Source organism: Lagenorhynchus albirostris, chromosome 3 (genome assembly GCF_949774975.1).
Source record: "Lagenorhynchus albirostris chromosome 3, mLagAlb1.1, whole genome shotgun sequence".
Taxonomy (NCBI): Eukaryota; Metazoa; Chordata; class Mammalia; order Artiodactyla; family Delphinidae; genus Lagenorhynchus; species Lagenorhynchus albirostris.
The window spans coordinates 4,602,844-4,625,026 of NC_083097.1; positions in this window are offsets into that span (position 1 = coordinate 4,602,844).

The window sequence follows — 22,183 nt, forward strand, 5'->3', positions numbered from 1 at the left end:
ACATCCAGAATGAAACAGAGATATAGTTGTGGCTTCGTCCCAAATTACATCCTGCACTTGGCTCAATCATCACTGTCTACAGCCAAAGAGGGTCCCCCGAATACAAGCAGGCCTCTCTCCTTGAGGAATGTCTTCTGGCTCCCCCAGCCGAGACAAGGAGGCAGGAATGCTGGTGTCTTCTCTGCACAGGGACACAGGGACACCGCGGAGGGAAGAGGGAGAGAAAGGACCCAGGAGCTAAAGAAAGATGGGTGAGATTGATTGGTTGCTATGGCTTGTCTTTTTTTTTTTTTTTAATCTCAGAGATATTTTATTTTTTATTATTTTTCTTTTCCATTATGGTTTATTAGAGTATACTGAATATAGTTCCCTGTGCTCTACAGTAGGACCTTGTTGTTTATCCATTCTGTATATAATAGTTTGCATCTGCTGACCCCAAACTCCCTCTCCATCCCTCCCTCAACCCCCTCCCCCCTGGCAACCACCAGTCACTTCTTTACGTCTGAGTCTGTTTCTGTTTCATAGATAAGTTCATTTCTGTCATCTTTATTATTTTTAATTTTTTAACATCTTTATTGAAGTATAATTGCTTTACAGTTGTGTGTTAGTTTCTACTGTATAACAAAGTGCATCAGTTATACATATACATATATCCCCATATCCCCTCCCTCTTGCATCTCCCTCCCACCCTCCCTATCCCACCCCTCTAGGTGGTCACAAAGCACTGAGCTGATCTCCCTGCACTATGCAGCTCCTTCCCACTAGCTATCTATTTTACATTTGGTAGTGTATATATGTCCATGCCACTCTCTCACTTCCTCCCAGCTTACCCTTCTCCCTCCCTTTGTCCTCAAGTCCATTCTCTATGTCTGTGTCTTTATTCCTGTCCTGCCCCTAGGTTCTTCAGAACCATTTTTTTTTTTTTTAGTTTCCATATATTCGTGTTAGCATACGGTATTTGTTATTCTCTTTCTGACTTACTTCACTCTGTGTGACAGACTCTAGGTCCATCCACTTCACTACGTATAACTCAATTTCATTTCTTTTTATGGCTGAGTAATATTCCATTGTATCTATATGTGCCACATCTTCTTTTTCCATTCATCTGTCAATGGACACTTAGGTTTCTTCCATGTTCTGTCTATTGTAAATAGAGCTGCAATGAACATTGTGGTACATGACTCTTTTTGAATTATGGTTTTCTCAAGGTATATGCCCAGTAGTGGGATTTCTGTGTCGTATGGTAGTTCTATTTTTAGCTTTTAAGGAACCTCCATACTGTTCTCCATAGTGGCTGTATCAGTTTACATTCCCACCAACAGTGCAAGAGGGTTCCCTTTTCTCCACACTCTCTCCATCATTTATCGTTTGTAGATTTTCTGATGATGGCAATTTTGACCCTCCTCCTAGAGAAATGGAAATAAAAACAAAAGTAAACAAATGGGACCTAATGAAACTTAAAAGCTTTTGCACAGCAAAGGACACCATAAACAAGATGAAAAGAAAACTCTCAGAATGGGAGAAAATATTTGCAAATGAAGCAACTGGCAAAGGATTAATCTCCAAAATATACAAGCAGCTCATGCAACTCAATAACAAAAAACAAACAACCCAATCCAAAAATGGGCAGAAGACCTAAATAGACATTTCTCCAAAGAAGATATATAGACTGCCAAGAAACACATGGAAGGATGCTCAACATCACTAATCATTAGAGAAATGCAAATCAAAACTACAGTGAGGTATCACCTCACACCAGTCAGAATGTGTCACGTTTTAGATTGTTTTGTGGAGAATACTTTGAGGGTGTAAGAAAGAGAAGTAAAACTATTGAAGATATGGAAAATACTGTGGACAAGAGAGGTTAAATTGTGCTGTGGCATGACATAAATCCTCCAAGAATGCAGCCTTGGAGAGCCTACCTGGGCTTGGAGGAGCTGAGCTTCCTGAGAAAGGGATGGGGTGGTCACCTGGAAGGAGACGGGGACATTCTTTTGGGTTTCGGTCCCATGCCACCTCATGAAATACTGCAGGAAACATGCCTGAGATGTTGGGTGGTGGTGCCTCGCTGCGGGGACAGTTTCTGTCTTGACTCACCAAGATAGAGAGGCAGGTGGGTAAACCCCCCACTCCCTCCTCAATGATATTGGTGCTTCTCCTCACTAAGTTGCTAAAAATCTAACGGGATGCTTTTGCCCATGGGGTTGTGGTGTTCCATGAACAAGGGTCAAAATATCACAGACCCGATGGCTCAGGCAGGGTCTGAGGGCTGGGTGTGGACTATTTCTCTCCTGGCTGTCATGATTCAGAGAATCCCACCACTGCGTGCTTGATATTTCACAGCTGGAAGCTTCTGACTCCACTGACAAAATAAGAGGGAGGGTAGGAGGATGGCGTTTTCAGAGGGAGATACAAGCCCTCTGTAGAACACATGCAGAAGCTCCCACAGAGACCCACGCAGGGGCAGAAGCGCACAGAATACGCACTACGGGGGCAGTGGTTAATCAAGGAATGCTGGGCTAAGTCCGTTCCCTCCAGGTGAAGGCTTCCCTGACCTGCACCCTGGGAAGTTTGTCCCAGGCTTTCCTCTCATCTCCCTGCCGTCCTCTCCTCACTTAGCCACAGCCAGGCAGGGGAAGGGGCTCTGCACTTTTACTCAGCTTGTGGGAGGTCCTGGGCATCTCCACCGGTGCCCAGCGTCCTCAGAGGGGGAATGAAGAAGCATCTGGCCTGGGGGACGCAGGGCCGGGGTCAGGCCCAGCAGACAGGGCCTGTGTGCAGCGGCGGGAGAGAGTGGACCGTGGTGACCACAGGGCTGAGCACGGGGTCCAGGAGCAAAGCTGGCCTGCTGAAACCAAGAGCAGCGGGGCTCCATCTGTGTGCCAGGTTCTGCACCGGGACTGATGTTTTGAGAATGTCAATGATGTAGACTTAGAACACTAGGAACCCAGAGAAAAGAGGGCTGTGCTCGGACAAATGCATTGTTTCGCTGGTAAAGCTAGCGTTGGCTGAAGAGGGATCTTTATTTTACATCTGGGGATTCAGCCTGTATTGGAAGTTATGCTTTATTATTATTATTATTATTATTATTATTATTATTATTATTATGGCTGAGACCTTTCAGACATAAGCTTGGGATCCAAGGCTGTCACTACCTGCTGTCGGGGAGGTGGCAGGCAGTTCCTACCCAAGGCTCAAAATCCCGAGGAATTGCATTTTCCTGAAAACCCCAGGAGAGGAAACATCAGAAAGATGAAGGTGAGAACCAGACACACAGTAACGATGATAAGTTGCCCGAAGATGGTGCGGTGGCTGCCTGGAAGCCTCCTTCCCTCATTTTGCAAAAGGCCATCGAGATAATTAAATTGCAGCATTTCAATAAATCTCTGCTTCCTCTGCATCTCCCTGACATCCAGCAGTGCAGGGCGGGGGCGGGGGTCTGTGCTGCCGACACCGTGTCATAATGGACGTGATCATGGAGCTCAGCCCAGGCGTACCAGTGCTGGGAGAAAGCAGCCGAAGAGAAAGACAGTAAATAAAGATCAGGCAGAAGTGAGAGCCACCAACCAGGCTCTCGACGGCAAGGATATTGATGTGACAAGTGAAGGGACCCTAAATGCTACTCGGTGTGCCCCAGCTCAGAGTGACTTTGTATTTTTCTACTCGTGTATGTGTGTGTGTACATGTGTGTGAGTGTGCATGCTTCCACGGGTAGTTTTCTCCTACGTTCTTTAGTCTGCTTGGCCATTAGTTTTTACATTTACTTGTCACGGCCCCTAGAGTGACATAAGATGCTGCTTTGGGCTCCCCAACATTGAAGACAAGGTGAAACGTGTTTTGTGTTGCATGAATTTTAAACCCTCAAAGAGAGAAGGGCTCACGTGTCACACCAACTCTGAGGACAAAAGCCCATGGAGGCCAGGGGTGTGTGTGTGGAAAGCAGACACGGAGGCTGCAAACTGAAGCCCCGTGGCTTTGTTCTGTCTGCTCCGTGCTTGTAGGAACTTGAGACATGTTCCCATCCTGGGCAGAATATGGATTCTCCTTATCCTGTCTGCTCGGCAGCCAGGGGTTAAGGGAAGAAGTTAATAAATGGACAATGGAAACCTCCACTTGGAATGGACCATGGTGGGAGGCCCTTGTGCTATCCAGAGGGGTCCAGGCCCAGCCAGCTCCCTGTTGTGTTGAGTGACAGAAACTTCCCAGAGGAAGAGGGTCAAGGTCCAAGGGTGGGGGGCTTCCACATATGGAATTGCGTACATCCAACCCAAAAGAACATGGGGCCAGTGACAGAGAGTGTCAGGCCCACAGCTTGGTGGGAACACTGGCTGCCTCACCCTGAGTGGGGAGAGTAATGGAGACCAGCCATCCTTGGCCAAAAGGGAGACGCCATCTCCCCTCTCTTTCCCCCTCTGCTCTCCCTCGGGTGAGGCTGTGGTGCTGAGCTCAGAGCTGAACTCATGAGGGGCTCTCAGTGCGGGGAAGGTGGCACTGCTGGCATTTTAGGCAGTGGTGGCTGAGGAATCCCTACAGAAGGCTCCCCCCAAAACCACAGCTGCCCTGGAGCCCCAGGAGGGACCGTATCCACACAGGTAGCCCACAGGCTCTCTCCAGAGATGCTTTATATATGTATATTCCCCTGCCCTTCTTCCCTCTCAAAAAAAAAGTACAGGTGTCCACAGTCTGAAGGGATGGTTAAACAAATACTGTAACCCTAAGATTTAGGCCAAGCTACGCCCTGAACTTTGGAGCCAGAAAAGCCTGCTTTGATCCTGACTCCATCACTTCATAGCTGCACCATATGTGAGTTAATTACCTCCTCTGAGCATCAGTGTGGTCATCAGCAAGAAGAGGTAAAACAATACTTACTTTTCAAGGTTATTAACAAGGTTGGACAATCTAGTGACGAAATTAATGACAGCATTTCAGATAGAAAATGTATGTGCATATGATTATCTCAGATGCTGAAATAGCATGGGACAAAATCCACCACCATTTCTTCAAAAAGACCTGGCAAAGTTGGAATAAGAGAGTTCTTTAAATTGACACAGGCTGTCTGCTAGAATCCTGCACTAAATGTTCTACATGCCTAAAAAGAGATGTTTCCATTACAGTCACGAGTCTGCCAAGGAGTTCTGCTTTTCATGCTCATGGTCCCCACTGACCTGGATGTTCTAACCGCTGTGATGAAAATAAAAATAAATAAATCAAAGGAAAGTGACATTTACCAACTGTGTGATTAGCTGTCCAGGAAAGCCAGGAAGAGGAACAGAAAGCTCTTTGCCAATTGAGTAAAGCAGCCAGTTATAAGGACTATAAATAGCAACTTGCCTCTGTGCCGGAATCAGCAATTAGAACATTTTATAACAAAAAATCCTAATTCCACTGAAATAAAAGTAAAGAAACAATTCCTCAAATATACATGAAATGCATGTAAAATCCATATAAAGTTCTGGAGAACACGAAAGGAGTATGAGTCACCAGAGAAGCACACTGGGGTCCTGAATGGAGGCAGTCAGCCCACGAACCCGTCAGCGTCTCTCACATCAATCTATAGATTAATGAAATACCTACCAAGAGGGCAACATACTTTTTAGGTTACTGGGCAAGCTGATTATAGAATTCATGTAGAACGTATAAACATTATAAAACCCATGATAAGCATCAGTGAAAAATTTATCCTTCTTATGATAAATGTGTGATAAAGACTTTCATTGCAATAAAGCTGGGAAAATATGGACCGTGTCTTATACGTTTTAGTAAAACTGACTATCAATTTGGAAAAAATTCAGTTTGATACCTTCCTACTTCATATCATACAAAAATGACTACCATGTAGATCAGCCTAATGTTCAAAGAAGTTGATGAGATTGTCCAAAATAAACATAGAATCGTATTTTATAATACAGAGACTTAAAATAAATAATTAATAGATTATGCTCTTACAAGTTAAAAATCTTCTGTCTGAAAGTCCCCATAAACAAAATTAAAACAATCAACCATCTAGAGAGATTTACAACACGTACAATTGACCCGAGGTTAATGTTCATGATGTATAAAGTGTTTCTAAAATCTCTTAGAAAGTAACTCACAGACTCACATAAATATACTCAATGTATCTTTGACAAAGGAGCAAAGATAAAGCAATAGAGAAAAAATAGTCTTGTCTACCAATGGATCTAGAACAACAGGATATCCACAAACAACAAAATGAATCACGCCACAGACTCTATACCAAAATTCAATCAAAATGGATCATAAACCAAAATGTAAAGCACAGAACTATAAAACTGCAAGAAAATAACAGGAAAAATCTAGATGATCTTGGGTATGGAGATGACTTTTTAGATACAGCACCAAAGACATGATCCTTGAAAGAAATAATTGATAATCTGGAGCTCATTCAAAATTGAAAACAAAACAAACAAGCAAAAAAATTTCTGGTCTGAGAAAGACACAGTCAAGAGAATTAAAAACAAGCTACAGAGGGGGAGAAAATCTGCAAAAGACATATATGATAAAAGACTTTGATCCAAAACATACAAAGAACACTTAAAATACAGCAATAAGAGAACAAATTTTGGTTAAAAAATGGGCAAAAATCCTGAAAATACACCTCACCAAACATGATATACAGATGACAATAATCACATGACAAGATGCTCATCCCCTGATGTCATTAGCAAATTGCAACTGAAAATAACCATGAGATACCACTACACACCTATTAGAACGGCCTAAATCCAAAACACTGACACCAGCAAATGCTGATGAGGATGTAGAGCAGCAGGAACTCTCATTCACCGCTGGTGGGAAAGCAAAATGGTGCAGCCACTTTGGAAGACAGTTTGCTGGTTTCTTAGAAAACTAAACAAACTCTTACCATATGATCCAGCAATCATGATCCCTGGTATTTACACAAATGAATTGAAAACTTATGTCCACAAAAAACCCTGCATACCCATGATTATAGCAGCTTTATTCATGATTGCCAAAACTTAGAAGGCAACAAGATGTCTTTCAGTGAATGGATAAATAAACTGTATTGCATCCAGATAATGAAATTTCATTCAGCACTAAAAGAAATGAGCTATCAAGACACAGAAAGACATGGAGGAAGCTTGAATGCTTATGACGAAGTGCAAAGAGTCCATCTGAAATGTTACATACTGTATTCTTCCAACTCTGTGACACTCTGGAAAAGGCAGACTATAGAAACAGTGAAAAGATCAGTGGTTGCCAAGGGTTGGGAGGAGAGAGGGATGAAGAGCAGAGCACAGAGGATTCTTAGGGCAGCGAAACTGTTTTGCATGACACTATAAGGGTGATACATGTCATTAAACACTCATCCAAACCCATAGAACGTCCAACACAAAGAGTGCATCCTAATGTAAAATATGGATAATAACGGTCAATGTAGGTTAATCAGTTGTACCAAATGTCCCACTCTGGTGCGGGATGTTGATATGAGGGAGGTTATGCGTGTGTGGGGCAGGGGCTAGAGGGGAAACCTCTGTACCTCCCCCTTAATTTTGTTGTGAACCTAAACTGCTCTAAAAATAAAGTCTATTACAAATGAGAGAGAGAAAGGGAGAGAGAGAGAGAACGATAATACAATAATACAAGTCATAATATTAGCTCCTACTTGATGAGAACCTACTATTTCCCAGGCACTGCACAATCGTTAACTGTGTGATCTTGATCAAGTCACTTAACCTTCTCGAACCTTAGTTTGTTCATCTATAAAATGGAGTGATAATAATCACTCTACTTCATTGGGTTGTTTTGGAGATCCAATTAGGTGACGCCTAAGAAGTCCTTAGCACTATGCCTGGGTCCTAGTAAGTGTCCAGAAGATAGCTGTTGCTATTATTTTAATGAAAAATTATAAAAAGACAACCTCACAAGTAGAAGAACAAAGCATATAGACAACAGTGATGGCAGAGATTCACAGGGGCTGCGCATGCATGCTATTAACAATGGAAATGGGATGAAAGCCACAATGATATATTTTTCATCCATCAGCTTGACAGCAGTTTAAAAAGACTGATCCTGTCAAATACGTCTCGGGTGTGGGGAGATGGGGATTCCCGTGGATGTTGGTGGAAGGGTACGTAGGCAAGTGTCGTGGATGACACTGGTAGTAGCAGCCTTCACCTGTAGGACGGTCGTGCATTTATGTTCAGGGCGTCCTATAGCAAGTGCTCTTCAATGTGCTGGATATTTAATATGTTTCTCTCCACTCAGGGACACGTGAATCAGGGCAGCCTAGGAGGTGGGAGGAATTAATATGAAAGCGTTTTTAAGGCTCAGCTTTTCCTTTGCTGCCTTTTAAGTTGTGTTTTTGTTGCTGTTTGTTTTGGAAAGTAAAATATTTGTTTCTGTGTCATTTATAGGAGTGTTTTTTTCTATTCTTTCTATATGATCTTGGATCCCCACAGGAAATTTTCCCCCATTATCAATAAAAAAAGTTATTAATCCATTGCCCTTGTTCTTACTGGCTTTTTATTATTTCCAGCCTCCTATTCCAGAAGTGTGTTGGCTGATGGCAGTGGATAAGATTTTCTTTGTATCCAGGAGCTCTGTATGGCCCCTTCTGTTCAGCTTGGCAGCTCTAAGACCTGCCAATGGCTACTAGTTGAACATGGAAGAATGAGGTTGTATGAGGAAAATATGCTCTGGGCCCAATCTTGATAAAGACAGTGCTTTCTAAGATGAACTAACTTAAACATTTAGGAGTTTACATTGCAAGTCTGCAGAACCATTCAGTGGCCTTACCCACGGCTGACCTCCTTGGCTTTAAACCAGGAACCATGTGGTGATGTAAAGGAGGGATGCAGAAAAGTAGAAGACCCCTACTGGGACAAGCAGCAGATGCTCAACACATAAAGACACACACGTCCTTCTCCTGAGCTGCTGAACCCACACCCATGGCTCCAATGGCGCATGACCTCCTGTCCAGTCTGTGTTCCTCAATTTCAGGGCTGGATATCTGGGTACTACTTACACAGGAAGAGCTTATATTACACATGTAAGAACAGACAAACACACAAACAAGCAGAGCACCAACTTAGGTAAACTTCACTTTCAAAACATAAACCTATCTATCCATATATACATGTATGTGTGTATATATATATATTTTTTCATAGAAAGGCACTTGTAAGAAATGCACCAAATCATCAAATCATTGCCAATAGTTATATTAAAGTAGTGAGATATGGGTAAATTATTTTTTTTTCTTTTACTTCCAAATTCTCTATAATTAACCTATAGTAATTCTGTAGTAATCAAGAAAAAATGAGTTTTCCCTGTAATGTTCAGAAGAAAAGCAAAATAAATGACTCTCCATATGGACTGACCCAGGCAGAATAGGAGGTGCTCTCAGATCTGGTTGCCTTAGTTCTGTACTCTTTCCCAGGACTTGCTGTCCCAGCAATCGACGTGATCAGTAAACAAATGCATTTGTCTCTCCAAATGTTAGTGTAAGGGCATCTGATGTGAAAGTCATGGTGTCAATCTTAATTCACTTTCTTCATCAGTTTTAAGTGATAATTAGATTATCATATCAATGGTTCAGTACAAAGTAATATTTTAAATTTTTAAGCAGAAGTCTGAGTTGTTTTCCTCAATTCCTCCTTGGTTTAAAATGAAATTTGATTAACAATTGAGTTAAACATCAGCATTTAAGTGACAGTTGATTCAGAAGTTATCATTTGACCAGGCTAAACCTTTTCTTTGCTGAATAGATTCTTTATTCAATGAAACTGTGGAATCAATACAGTAGTTCAACTTCAATGAAATTCAAAGAGTAAATGTTTTAAATACTTAGAATAAACTGTTCAAAATAATTTTACAAAGTCATCAAACACTATAAAAGTACTCATCTAATGTGTATATAGATATATATAGATATATACACACACATATATACGTTATGTGTATGCATATAACTTTGTAATACATCTATATTTGGAGATAAGTATACATAAACTAATTACATACGTAATAATGTGGTATATATTATATATGAAATTTGCTGGAGGCATCAGATAGATTAGATATCACTCCTAATATAGATTATATAAAACATAAAATATATACTGTAATTTGGATTAGATAACACTTCTGATAGTTTCCTCGATCCATAAAATGGTAAAACTAGAAGAGACTTCGGAGGTCATCTGGTTTGGCATGCAGGGGCATTTTTACTTGTTTGGATTTACTTGAATTAAGGTACAAATCTGCTGGATGTTAGCAACGCTGTCATCATGTATATTTTATTTTGTCATGACAACCGTGTTCTCTAGTAGGGAGAATAGGAACTTACAATGGAGAACATAATAATCAGGAAATCTATTTACATTAATAGCTCTGCTCCATAATTCCTCTGACTTTCTCTTACCATGAGGTTCTTTGGAAGGAACGGGAGAGTGGATTCGTGCAGAAGTTCCGGCACCACTGTGAGGGACCAGAGGGGGAAGCAGGCCACTGCCCTGACCCTACCAGGAGACAATCTGTGCTTCACTGACACAGTTGTGACAGATTATGCTTTTCTCAAAACAGATAAAGGGAAACGAAGAGGAAGTATTTCTCCTTTCTTATTTTTTAAGAACACAAGATTTATTTAAAACAAAGATTCTCCTGAATCCCTTTATAGCTTTCTTCCCTCCGGTGCCAAATCTGATATTCCATTAAGTAATTGTATGCCAAATTTGTTTCTTTTCCTTCTTTAATACATTTTTCAGTTTCATCCCTTTAGAAAGGAAAAATGCAACGACTACCCATGGAAGCTTCCAAGGCATGCAGGAAGCCTTCTGGGAGTGTTTATCAAAGGATGTGGAAGGCTTTCCAGGGCATACTTCTCTAAGCCTTGGGCTGAAAGACAGAGATGCCATATTTATTATTCTTATTAGGTGGAGGCAAAATGAGAGCTTGAAAACAAAGACTCACATTCGATGTGGGTGATAGAAAAGAAAACTTTAAATAAAAGGGGTTATTAAAATTCAGAGACTGCAGATGCCTCTGGCAAGTTTCATCAGGGGAATTCTGGTGAGTGAGCTTCATTTTCAGAGTTTTAAGCAACTGGAATTTCCATTTTCAATTTCAGTAAAAAATATAAAATCTCTACTTCTCAATATGAAAAGAAGATATTTAAGAAGGTTGATATATATAGAAAAATTGGAAAATATGTGTTCATTAATTTCAGTATTCTGTTTCAGAAGTTTTAAAATTACTATTAGCCATCCATTCTCAGTAATAATTTTTCTATAAAAGAAAAAGTTCTCATTTTTTTTCTTATTTGTCATACTCCAAGGAAATAAAATGGTATTTTCTACTAGAGAAATACAGTTTGATAAACCCAATCTGAGATCTTGATATTCTTATTATAAAGTTCCCTGAGGATAGGCTATACTGGTTATATGAAGAAAAAAAGTACATAAATATCAAGATCTGGGAAGTAGTGTATGATACTGGTTATACTTTTGTCTTGATGGATATATTGATAAGGGATTTTTGTAGGAAGATAGATGCACATATTTTCCACAAATAATTACTTTTTTAGACTTTACCTAGTTCAAACTCTTAAACCATTATCATCATCATTCAAGTCTAGTGGAAAAAAATTCTATTTTATGTGGAACTTGTGATTTTTCACCCCAAGAGAAGAGTCATGGTTCCATAAAAATATGTGTCCCAGTTGATTATATTGCCTATAAAGAATTCAAGGGTGGCACTAAAATTGCTAGACCTAGAATTTGAAGGTACAGGTTTAAGTCTCTTCTGCCACATATCAGCTGTGTGGCTCTAGGCTCTTTGTCTGAATTTTTCCCTTTGTAAAAGTTGTGGAATAATGATCATCATATGAGAAACACATGGAGTAATGCCTATGGAAAACTTCATCAAGTTCATTTCCACTTAGAGGATGGAGATCATTTGAATGACAAGATGGGAAATAGGGATGGTGAACACATGATTCAGGGATCTGGTTCCGGGTGAGATGAAGTAGGCACACTTTTCCCTGTATGCCCCACTGAAATCAGCTGTAAGACCTGGACAGAAGGCTGGGATCAGCTATTTGAGAATTCTGGAAAATAAATACTAGTAGATGGACTGGGGAAGAAGACCAGAATTCAGACTTCCACCGAACTGATGGAAGTTTACCATTTCTCATGGCCTGAAACCCAGACATAGACATCAGGGTGGACAAAGAAAACTCCAGGAGAAACTCCCTAGTTCAGGTTCAAGGAGAAACAAAGCTATCTCATGAGTGACAGCAGTGGGCAAAGGAGTCTAACCTACAAAAGAGGGAAACTTCCTCTTTAATCAGAGGAGCTCTGGCCTTAAGAACGTGGGGTGAGTATCTTTGTTTTCTTTGTTTCTGTCTTCCCATCACTTGGCCTTAATTGTGGGCATAGTTTTGGGAAGTACACAGCAAAGAAGAATGAACAAACACCAGGTTGTCAAGGATCAAAAAGGGGAAGCTTAAGGAACTGAATAAATTGTAGAGAGAAAAGAGCTTGGAAAAGCAACCCTATATATTGTTTACCAATTCCGGGGCTCAGCCTCAAAGTACACAAGCACGGATCTTACCTAAAGCAGTATACAAAAGAATTTAAAACTAGACTGAGGGACAGACCTCTGCCTAGGTTCTAGACTCAGTGTCACACACACGGCTCAGATCATTCTAGTGCTGCACAGGCTTTGAAAGTGGAATGGACAGTCAAACCACAGCCTACAAATACTGCGTGTAACTCACAGCCTAGGCTCAACCATCACCTACTAAAACAGTGTTGAAATAAATTTCTGGGCCCAGGATACAATCCAAAATTACTCAGAAACTTTATGTGGTCCATAAAAAGTTCTTCATTGACCTGATGGAATTTTCACAAAACACTATTACTTGAGAGAAGGGAGGAGCAGAGAATACTGTGTATAAGTCTGCAAGTAAAGATGTGAGTGAGGAGAAATACGGAGAGATATTTATCTGCTACCACCACTGGGGGGAAATCCTGCAGGTAACTGTATAGCACAAGATTTTAATGGAATGTGTAGAGTATAATTAATTTTATACTGTGGACATATAAACATAGAATATGCACATAGACAAAGGATGCATGATATAGACAAATGAAAGCATCAATTTGTTCTTCTTAAATTCCTTTTAATTATATAGAGCTTCTCTACCAAAGTTTTTTTTTTTTTAATTTATTACCTGTGGGCTTGTTTGCATCAGGAGTGATGGTGATTCTCATACTCACATGACAGCCTTAAAGCGTTATTCGGGGGTTGCAATATACTCTTAGGTGTGGACATGCTTTGTAAACTCTGAGACGGCACGCAGAGCTTAAAAGTGTGCCCCATTCCCATCAGGTGTTCTTTGGATTCTCAAAAATGCCAAGAAAAATAGTTTAATGCTGCACATCTTGTTGTATCTCAGATAAGTTAAATCAGTCTTTAATCAAATTCCCCCATCTTGAGCACTTTGGGAAGGTCCCTGTGGTTGGTAGAACAATGGCCCCCAAAGATGCCCACATTCTAAGTCCCAGAACCTATGAATGTGTTAATTTACAGGGCAAGCGGGATTTTACAGACATGATCATGTTGAGGCTCTTGAGATGGGGATAGGGCTCTGGATTCCTGGAGTGGCCCCAGTGCAACAGCAACAGGGAGCTGTGAGGTCAGAGTGAGAGAAGATGTGAGGATGAAAGTAGATCAGATGGGTGTGGCCCAAAGCCAACAAATGCGGGTGTCTCTAGAAACTGGAAAAGTCGCAGGATGGATCGTTTCCCCAGAGCCTCCGGAAGGAACAAGGCCTGCTGATAGCTCAATTTTTTCCCAGTGAGATTTCTGGCCTCCTGCATTATAGGGTGTTAATGGTGTATTCATATCTGTGGTTATCTGTTACAGCAGTCACAGGAGCGGACCACAGTCCCCTTCGGAATTCCTGCTGCCTTTCCTCCGTTCTCTCTCCAAGCACATCCACGACTGTGCTTGTGAGCTTTCTCACCCATCCTCATGTTCCTGATGCTCCTGCTTTCTCTTGGCCTCAAGCTTTGCCCTACACTGCACAAGCTTCCTCTTCTGTCACGGCCCCAGAGCACAGTGAATGTAAGGCTAATATCTGTGCAAAGTTTTACAGACATTTTGGCGCTAGTACAGGATGCTTCTGGGAAGAAAACAATTTTATGTGGAAGCTGGGATGGAATAGTTTCAACTACCACATTTGCATCCTTAAAAATGCATGGGATATTGTCTCACACCGGTCAGAATGGCCATCATCAAAAAATCTAGAAACAATAAATGCTGGAGAGGGTGTGGAGAAAAGGGAACACTCTTGCACTGTTGGTGGGAATGTAAATTGATACAGCCACTATGGAGAACAGTATGGAGGTTCCTTAGAAAACTAAAAATAGAACTACCATACAACCAGCAATCCCACTACTGGGCATATACCCTGAGAAAACCATAATTCAGAAAGAGTCATGTACCAAAATGTTCATTGCAGCTCTATTGACAATAGCCAGGACATGGAAGCAACCTAAGTGTCCATCGACAGATGAATGGATAAAGAAGATGTGGCACGTATATGCAATGGAATATTACTCAGCCATAAGAAGAAACAAAATTGAGTTATTTGTAGTTAGATGGATTGACCTAGAGTCTGTCATACAGAGTGAAATAAGTCAGAAGGAGTAAAACAAATACCGTATGCTAACACATATATATGGAATCTAAGAAAAAAAAATGTCATGAAGAGACTAGGTGTAAGATGGGAATAAATACACAGACCTACTAGAGAATGGACTTGAGGATATGGGGAGGGGGAAGGGTAATCTGTGACAAAGTGAGAGACTGGCATGGACATATATACACTACCAAACATAAAATAGATAGCTAGTGGGAAGCAGCCGCATAGCACAGGGAGATCAGCTCGGTGGTTTGTGACCACCTTGAGGGGTGGGATAGGGACGGTGGGAGGGAGGGAGATGCAAGAGGGAAGAGATATGGGAACATATGTATATGTATAACTGATTCACTTTGTTATAAAGCAGAAACTAACACACCACTGTAAAGCAATTATACTCCAATAAAGCTGTTAAAAAAAAAAAGATGCATGGCTCCCCCGGCAGGAGCAATTTCTTTCCCTGACAGTGTCTGTTGAGTGGGTTTGGACTCCACTCTCTCTGCAGCCCCTCTGAACCCTTTCCCTTTCATTTTCACACCCCTCCCCTGGGTGTGAAAGCACAATGGGATCCCCTGGGTGATCCCCAGCTGCTGGTGAAAACTCAAAGTTACTCTCTCCTGATTTTGCAGAACAATCTGACCTTTAATTCCTCCTTCCAGATCATGCTGTAAGTTTTGGAATAGGAAGCCAAAGAGATCATTAATTTACTTTACACCACTTGAAGGAGAGTTATGCCATGGGAAAGCAGCTGCAGTTAATTTTTATTTTATGTAGTTTTTTATTTCATCGTTCCTGCTATAAAATGACTCTTCCCTCCCTCTCCCCCCTTCTTTGTTTCTTTTGCTTTGTTTCTCTCTTTCCTAATTTCACGGGGCCCTGAGTAAGTTGTAAGTTGTTCTGGAGGAGGCTAGGGCAATGGTTCTGTTATTATGGCCCCTCTATCATACCATCGTCCACTCCTTTAATTTCCTTAAAGTATTAGTAAAGTCACTATTAGAGGTCTCTCAATTCAAGGTGGCCACTGGGTTACATATTCAGCTTTGCCCAGATTATTTCCTTAAGGGGCAAGTTTTGATGCTTAACATAGTTTTGGAGAGCTAAAAAAAACATCTCCTGGGTTGTCATGAAGACACAGCAGGTGACATGAGAACACAGTTTTCTCAGGTGGGACCCAGCAGAGACATGCGGGGAAGACAGGAATGGTCTCAGAGGAGGTGCAAAATGGTGTTTTCTTTCTCTCCTAGCAACTGAGACCACCCATGCAGGCCATGTACTGGGCCATCATTCCACTCTTTAAGGCTCCTAAGTGGCTGCTACTTCAGTGTCACAGATTTTTCCTGTGTCTTACCCTGCTCCCTTGGGAGGGGAGGCCTGGGCAGTTTTGTAATAAGTGGGAGGTGGAGGACCAGGGCTTGGGTGGCACTTGCATGGGAGTGAGGTGCAGAGGGAGAATACATCACACTTAATACCCGGACCCTGTCTGGGGTTTGAGTACACATACCAGGGGATTGTCTGATAAATGAGGAGAACTATAGATTGATATGATGGTGGGACATGTGATCAATGTTATTTAATGTGATCAATGTTATTTAAAAGTTGGGACTTTAAGGAGAAATCCTACCACAATAAAATGGATTCTTTTGTCTGTTCTCTGGTGCCCTGCCCTGGCTCATGTGTTATGACTACTTGAGTCACACACTCACGGTCACTAGGAGCAAAGGCCCTAAAAGGGAGGTCTGTGACCTGTCATCTCCCAGATATGGAACTCACACCTTTGCACACGCTCCACAAGTGTTTCTTTCTTTTTTTAAAAAATAAATTTATTTTATTGATTTATTTTTGGCTGTGTTGGGTCTTTATTGCAGTGCGCAGGCTTCTCATTGAGGTGGCTTCTCTTGTTGCAGAGCACGGGCTGTAGGCACGTGGGCTTCAATAGTTGTGGCTCGCAGGCTGTAGAACACAGGCTTGGTAGTTGTGGCACACGGGCTTAGTTGCTCCGTGGCATGTGGGATCTTCCCGGACCAGGGCTTGAACCCGTGTCCCCTGCATTGACAGGTGGATTCTTAACCATTGCACCACCAGGGAAGCCCCACAAATGTTACGTGAATAGATCTGAATGCAATAAGTATGCATTCACCAATGATCTGCCACACTTAAGACATTGTCCTAGTGCTTTGGGGTGTCCAGTCTGTGCCCAGGAGCACACATCCCAGAAGTGATGGTGTCTTGCCAGCTCAGGCTGCCATGATAGGCTGGGTGGCTTAATTAACAGACATTAATTTTCTCCCAGTTCTGGAGACTGTAAGTCTGAGATCAATGTGCCAGTAGGGTTGGCTACAGGAGAGAACTTCCTTCTTGGTTGAAGATGTCTCTTCTTGCTGTGTCCTAACATGGCTTCTCTGTGTACTTAGAGAGAGAGAGAGAGAGAGAGAGACCTCTAGTGTCTCTTTTTCTTCTTCTAAGGACCCTGGCCCTATCAGATTAAGACCCTACCCTTATGACCTTATTTAACCTTAGTTATCTCCCTAAAGATCATATCTCCAAATACAGACACTCTTGGGGGTTAAGACTTCAACATATAAATTTTGGCAAATAAGTTGTCTACAATGAAGAGAATCACTGTAAATTATAACATAAATCATCACTATTATAAACATTAAGAGTTTCCTTGGTGTTCACTCCTGGGATATTTCAAAAGGTGATAAAATATGAAATTAAGCAGAGCTTATTAAGATCCACCAATTTTGTCATATGACCTTTTCATTTCAAAATGTAAATGCACATAATAAGTTTTCCAGCATGTGCAACTGCTCAGAGGTTTCTACAAACTTCGAAAGAAACAAGCTAATTAGACATAAAATATCAACTGGTGAGCAATTACAACCAGACAAAAAATACCCCAGTGACTCTGTACACTTTATAAATTTATGATTTAGGCAAATCTCAAGGTTGCATCTATATCATGAATTCAGAAACAGCCGTAAAACTTGGTCATCATGAACATTAAATATTGTACTATCTACTTTTCTTTGGTTGGTAATAAGTGTACATGAACGTCTTTTCATTTGTTAAACTTTTTTCATATTTTTGTCTAATTTTTCTGTTACCTTTCCTTACCAGCTTCGGTAAGGAAAAGGATGATGTCTTCTGTGTAATGATCTAGCAGAGCTTTAAAATCCCCAGCAGCTCTAAATTCTGGAAGGTCAGTAAACCCACAAACAAATCAAAAGTGGTTGTTTTGCTCTATGTGTAGACGATTTTGGCAATTCTTACCCACCTATATAAACAGGTGAGGGTTGTGACTCTTCTTCTTTGAGGTTCATCCTAAAGCGGAACATGAGATGAAGACTTGAGCACAGGTGGTTTATTTGTGCAGGGACAAACCTGTGTGGGGACATATGATGACAGCAGGTACCTGGAGCCACCCTGCCCCCAGCACCACTAAGATCTACTCGTGATCACACTGAACCCACTTTGTCTTCCTCTTCAAGGTGGTGGCTGGCTAACGACTACTGAAAATACATAAAATGATCTAGGTATTCTGCTTCTGGGTAAATATCCAAAATAATTGAAGGTAGGGTCTCAAAGAGATATTCCATGTTCATGGAAGCAGTATTCACAATAGCTAAAAGGTAAAGCAGCCCAAGTATACATTGATGGATGGATACTTAAGCAAAATGCTGTCCATCCATACAATGGGATATTATTAAGTCTTAAAAAAGGAAGGAAACTCTGACACAGGCTACAACCCAGGTGAACCTTGAGAACATCATAGTAAGTGAAATAAGCTAGTCACAAAGGACAAATACTGTATGATTCCACTTATATGCAGTCCCTAGAAGAGGCAAAATTCATAGAGACAGAAAGTAGGATGGTGGTCATCAGGGACTAGGGAGGGGCAATGTGGGGTTTCTGTCTAATGACATTTCAGTTTAGGAAAATGAAAAGAGTTCTGGAGATGGATGGTTGTGATGGCTACATGACAATGTGAATGTGCTTCATGCAACTGAACTGTACACTTAGAATGCTAAAATGGTAAATTTTAGGTTAAGTATATGTTACCAGAATTAAAAGACAAAAAAGAGGGGTGTTTGTGGGCCAAACTGCAATCTCTGCTTCACAGTTGAGGGTGGTCTCAAGCCATGACTGAAATCTGTCAGCTTCCTACTCCACCAACCATTCTGTATTTCCTCACAGTTGTATTCATACCTTCGTTCTTGAGGGATCTGATCCTTGATTACCTTTCTCTTCTTGACTGTGGTTGCTGCAATTTTTGCATCCTCTGTTACCATGGGCACAGAGGCACTAAGAGGCATCTCGGTGGCTCCCTGACCTCCAGTATTCTTCCTGAAGCACTCTTCACAGAGGCCCTAGATCATCATGATAATCAGCGTCATTTGCCTTTGTCAACATGGTAGCTCCTTTTTTTTTTTTTAACTTTTTCTGGTTCATTAATTTTTAAATTCCTTTCAGGGTCATGACAGCTAGCCATTTTAAGCCAAGTATTTGCATTTTTCTGGTCCCACCAAAAAGTGGTCTGATCGGTAGAGGTCAGGAAAGGCTAGGTACCCAAGACAAGTCTGAATTCTTCACTCTCTTTCTCCATAGGATCCGTGTATTTGGAAGTCCTTAGCAATGGACCAGGGATGGAGACAGACATGATGCACAGTCCATGGATCAGGAAGCAGTTGGCATCTGTTTCACACTGCGGTTGCAATTTTAGGATCATACACATGGTTTGGGAGAAGGAGAATATAGGGAGGGAAATTAGGTATAAAAATAGGAAGGTGAGGAAGTTGTAAGTTTTGAACGTTTTTTTCTTTATTGGCCATAAGAGTATTTTGGGGCTTCCTTGGTGGCACTTCCTTGGTGGCACAGTGGTTGAGAGTCCACCTGCTGATGCAGGGGACACGGGTTGGTGCCCCGGTCCGGGAGGATCCCACATACCGCGGAGCGGCTGAGCCCGTGAGCCATGGCCACTGGGCCTGCACATTCAGAGTCTGTGCTCCGCAATGGGAGGGGCCACAGCAGTGGGAGGCCCACGTACCGCAAAAAAAAAAAGAGTATTTTGTAGGCAAATCTAGAGTTCAAATTGCATCTGGAGGGTTCCCTACATGAATTAAAGAATTTAGTCCATAGGATACTTGAGATTTTGTTTCTAAGTTCAATTCTACTCTTTCCTCAATCTTATCTGTGTCAAATATTCCCCAAGGTGGCCACTATAATTCCAACGTGTATTTCATGAAAAAGGCCATCTAGAGAGATGTACTGCATGTGTCAATCAACTAACATAAGCTCTTGAAAAAAGTCAGTATGGATGTAGACTCAGCCTGAAAGGGCCCCATGCAGCACCATTCATTATGAATGATGCATTTACAGTCATGTGTCTCTAAATTTTCCAAACTGAAGGTTTCACAACTCCAACTTCAGGCACACAGAACTAAATGAATAAATTCTTAGTACACAGAGACAAGACAGAGGAGAGTTCTTACAAAGTTTTGAAAAGGCAAGCCATGTTGAAATGTATTCACAAGATACTGGTCTGAGGAGACTTCCGGACCACTTTACCTGGGTCTGGCTCGAGTGATAGGGTTACTGGGTCCAGGTCAATCCCTACCCTACAGGTTTCCTCTTATAGACAAACAACACATCAGAGGCAGGACAAGAAGCTCACAAGAGAGCCTTGTGTTAGAAGGTTAGAAGCCACATTTTATCAAAGCACAACACAATCTGATCAGAATTCAAAAGTCCTAGGAACCAAAATAAACCCCAAACTGAGGGACTCAGTGAAGCAGTGGAACTCACATTTATCTTGACACTTACCTCATCATTGTAAACAAGGTGGCCTTGAACCCTTGGAAACTCAAGGGGTCTCAAATGTGCTATGGTTACTGAACCATGTGCTATGGTTCTGGTCTGAGTCAGCTAGGATCGTGGCCAAACCTTAGTGGTAGCTCCCCTTGTTGAAGCCTTCAGGCCAGCTGCCACCAGGTATACAACTACAGCTGAGACTTAGGTTTATGGAGCTTTCTGAACACCCCAGTATGAAGGAGCTGGGAGGGACTATTGGACTTGGGCTCATCCTCAGGCGGGTTTGTGAAAGTGGGGTGGAGTTCTGGATAGATGTTGTAAAAAGTGGGGACAATTTTGTGATTGCATGTCTTAAATTTTTTCTAGGAGGGAGGAGTTTTGAGTTTTCACTGGTAAGCATCACTCAGGTCAGAAGAGGGGATGTGCCACGGTTTGATGGCATGAGAGTTGCCTTTGTCTCTGTCTTGTTCAATACATAGTCTTGGAGTGATCTTATCCAGACACTACTTATATTCTCAGAACTTTGTTTATGTTCATATGAGAACATCATGGTTCAGCTGCCAGCAAGGCTGTTTTTCAGTTTCTTGGGATCCACACAGTTTTTTATTTTACTGAGAGCAGAGAGAAATTGATTATTGAAGTCACTCACTCCAATAGAGTTCTTCCTGGAATAGTCTTTGGGTCTTTCCTCTCTTGCATAGTTGTTATCATTGATAGGCAATGTATGTCCAGAACTAATGTCAAACACAATTTCACAACTGCACACTGAAAAGACTTTAAAATGCTAAGAATTAAGAATTCGTATAATTCCAAAGAAATTGAGCTTGTGTAGGTGAGCATTTTATTCATCACATGTGTGCAAGAGACCAAGTTCCCACAGCTAAAATGATGCACAGGACAAGTACGATGGCTCAATGTGGCTTGGCCTGATTTATACAGAAATGTTCCTGAGTTTGTTTGTTTGTTTTTTTAATAAATTTATTTATTTATTTAGGCTGTGTTGGGTCTTCATTTCTGCGCGAGGGATTTCTCTAGTTGTGGTGAGCGGGGGCCACTCTTAATCGCGGTATGCGGGCCTTTCACTGTCACAGCCTCTCTTGTTGTGGAGCACAGGCTCCAGACGCGCAGGCTCAGTAGCTGTGGCTCACAGGCCCAGTTGCTCCGCAGCACGTGGGATCCTCCCAGACCAGGGCCCGAACCTGTGTCCCCTGCATTGGCAGGCAGACTCTCAACCACTGCACCACCAGGGAAGCCCTGTTCCTGAGTTTTTAAACAAGCTCTGGATCTGATCCAAGATGTGATGACTCTTTAAGACTTTTATAGACTCAATAATTCACTGGATAACCACAGTGTTTTCTCTTCACCCTTTTGTCCAGAATTTTTGACCTTAATGTCCTGTCAAACTCATTTACATGTTTTGTTTTTTTTTTCTAAATCATATTTCTCTAAATAGGATCCTTGGACCCCATGCTTTAAACACCAAGAGTATCTGTTAAAAATGCACATACTTGGGCCTTATCCCAAAACTGCTATGTGATAATCTCTAGGGATTAGAGTCTTGCAATTTTTCAAGGTCCCTCCTGGTTATTAGAAGGTACACCAAAATTTGGGATCCTTAGCTTTATACAATCCGGTCCACTGAATGTTTCATAGTTTTAGACAAGGAAACACCGAGACTGCACT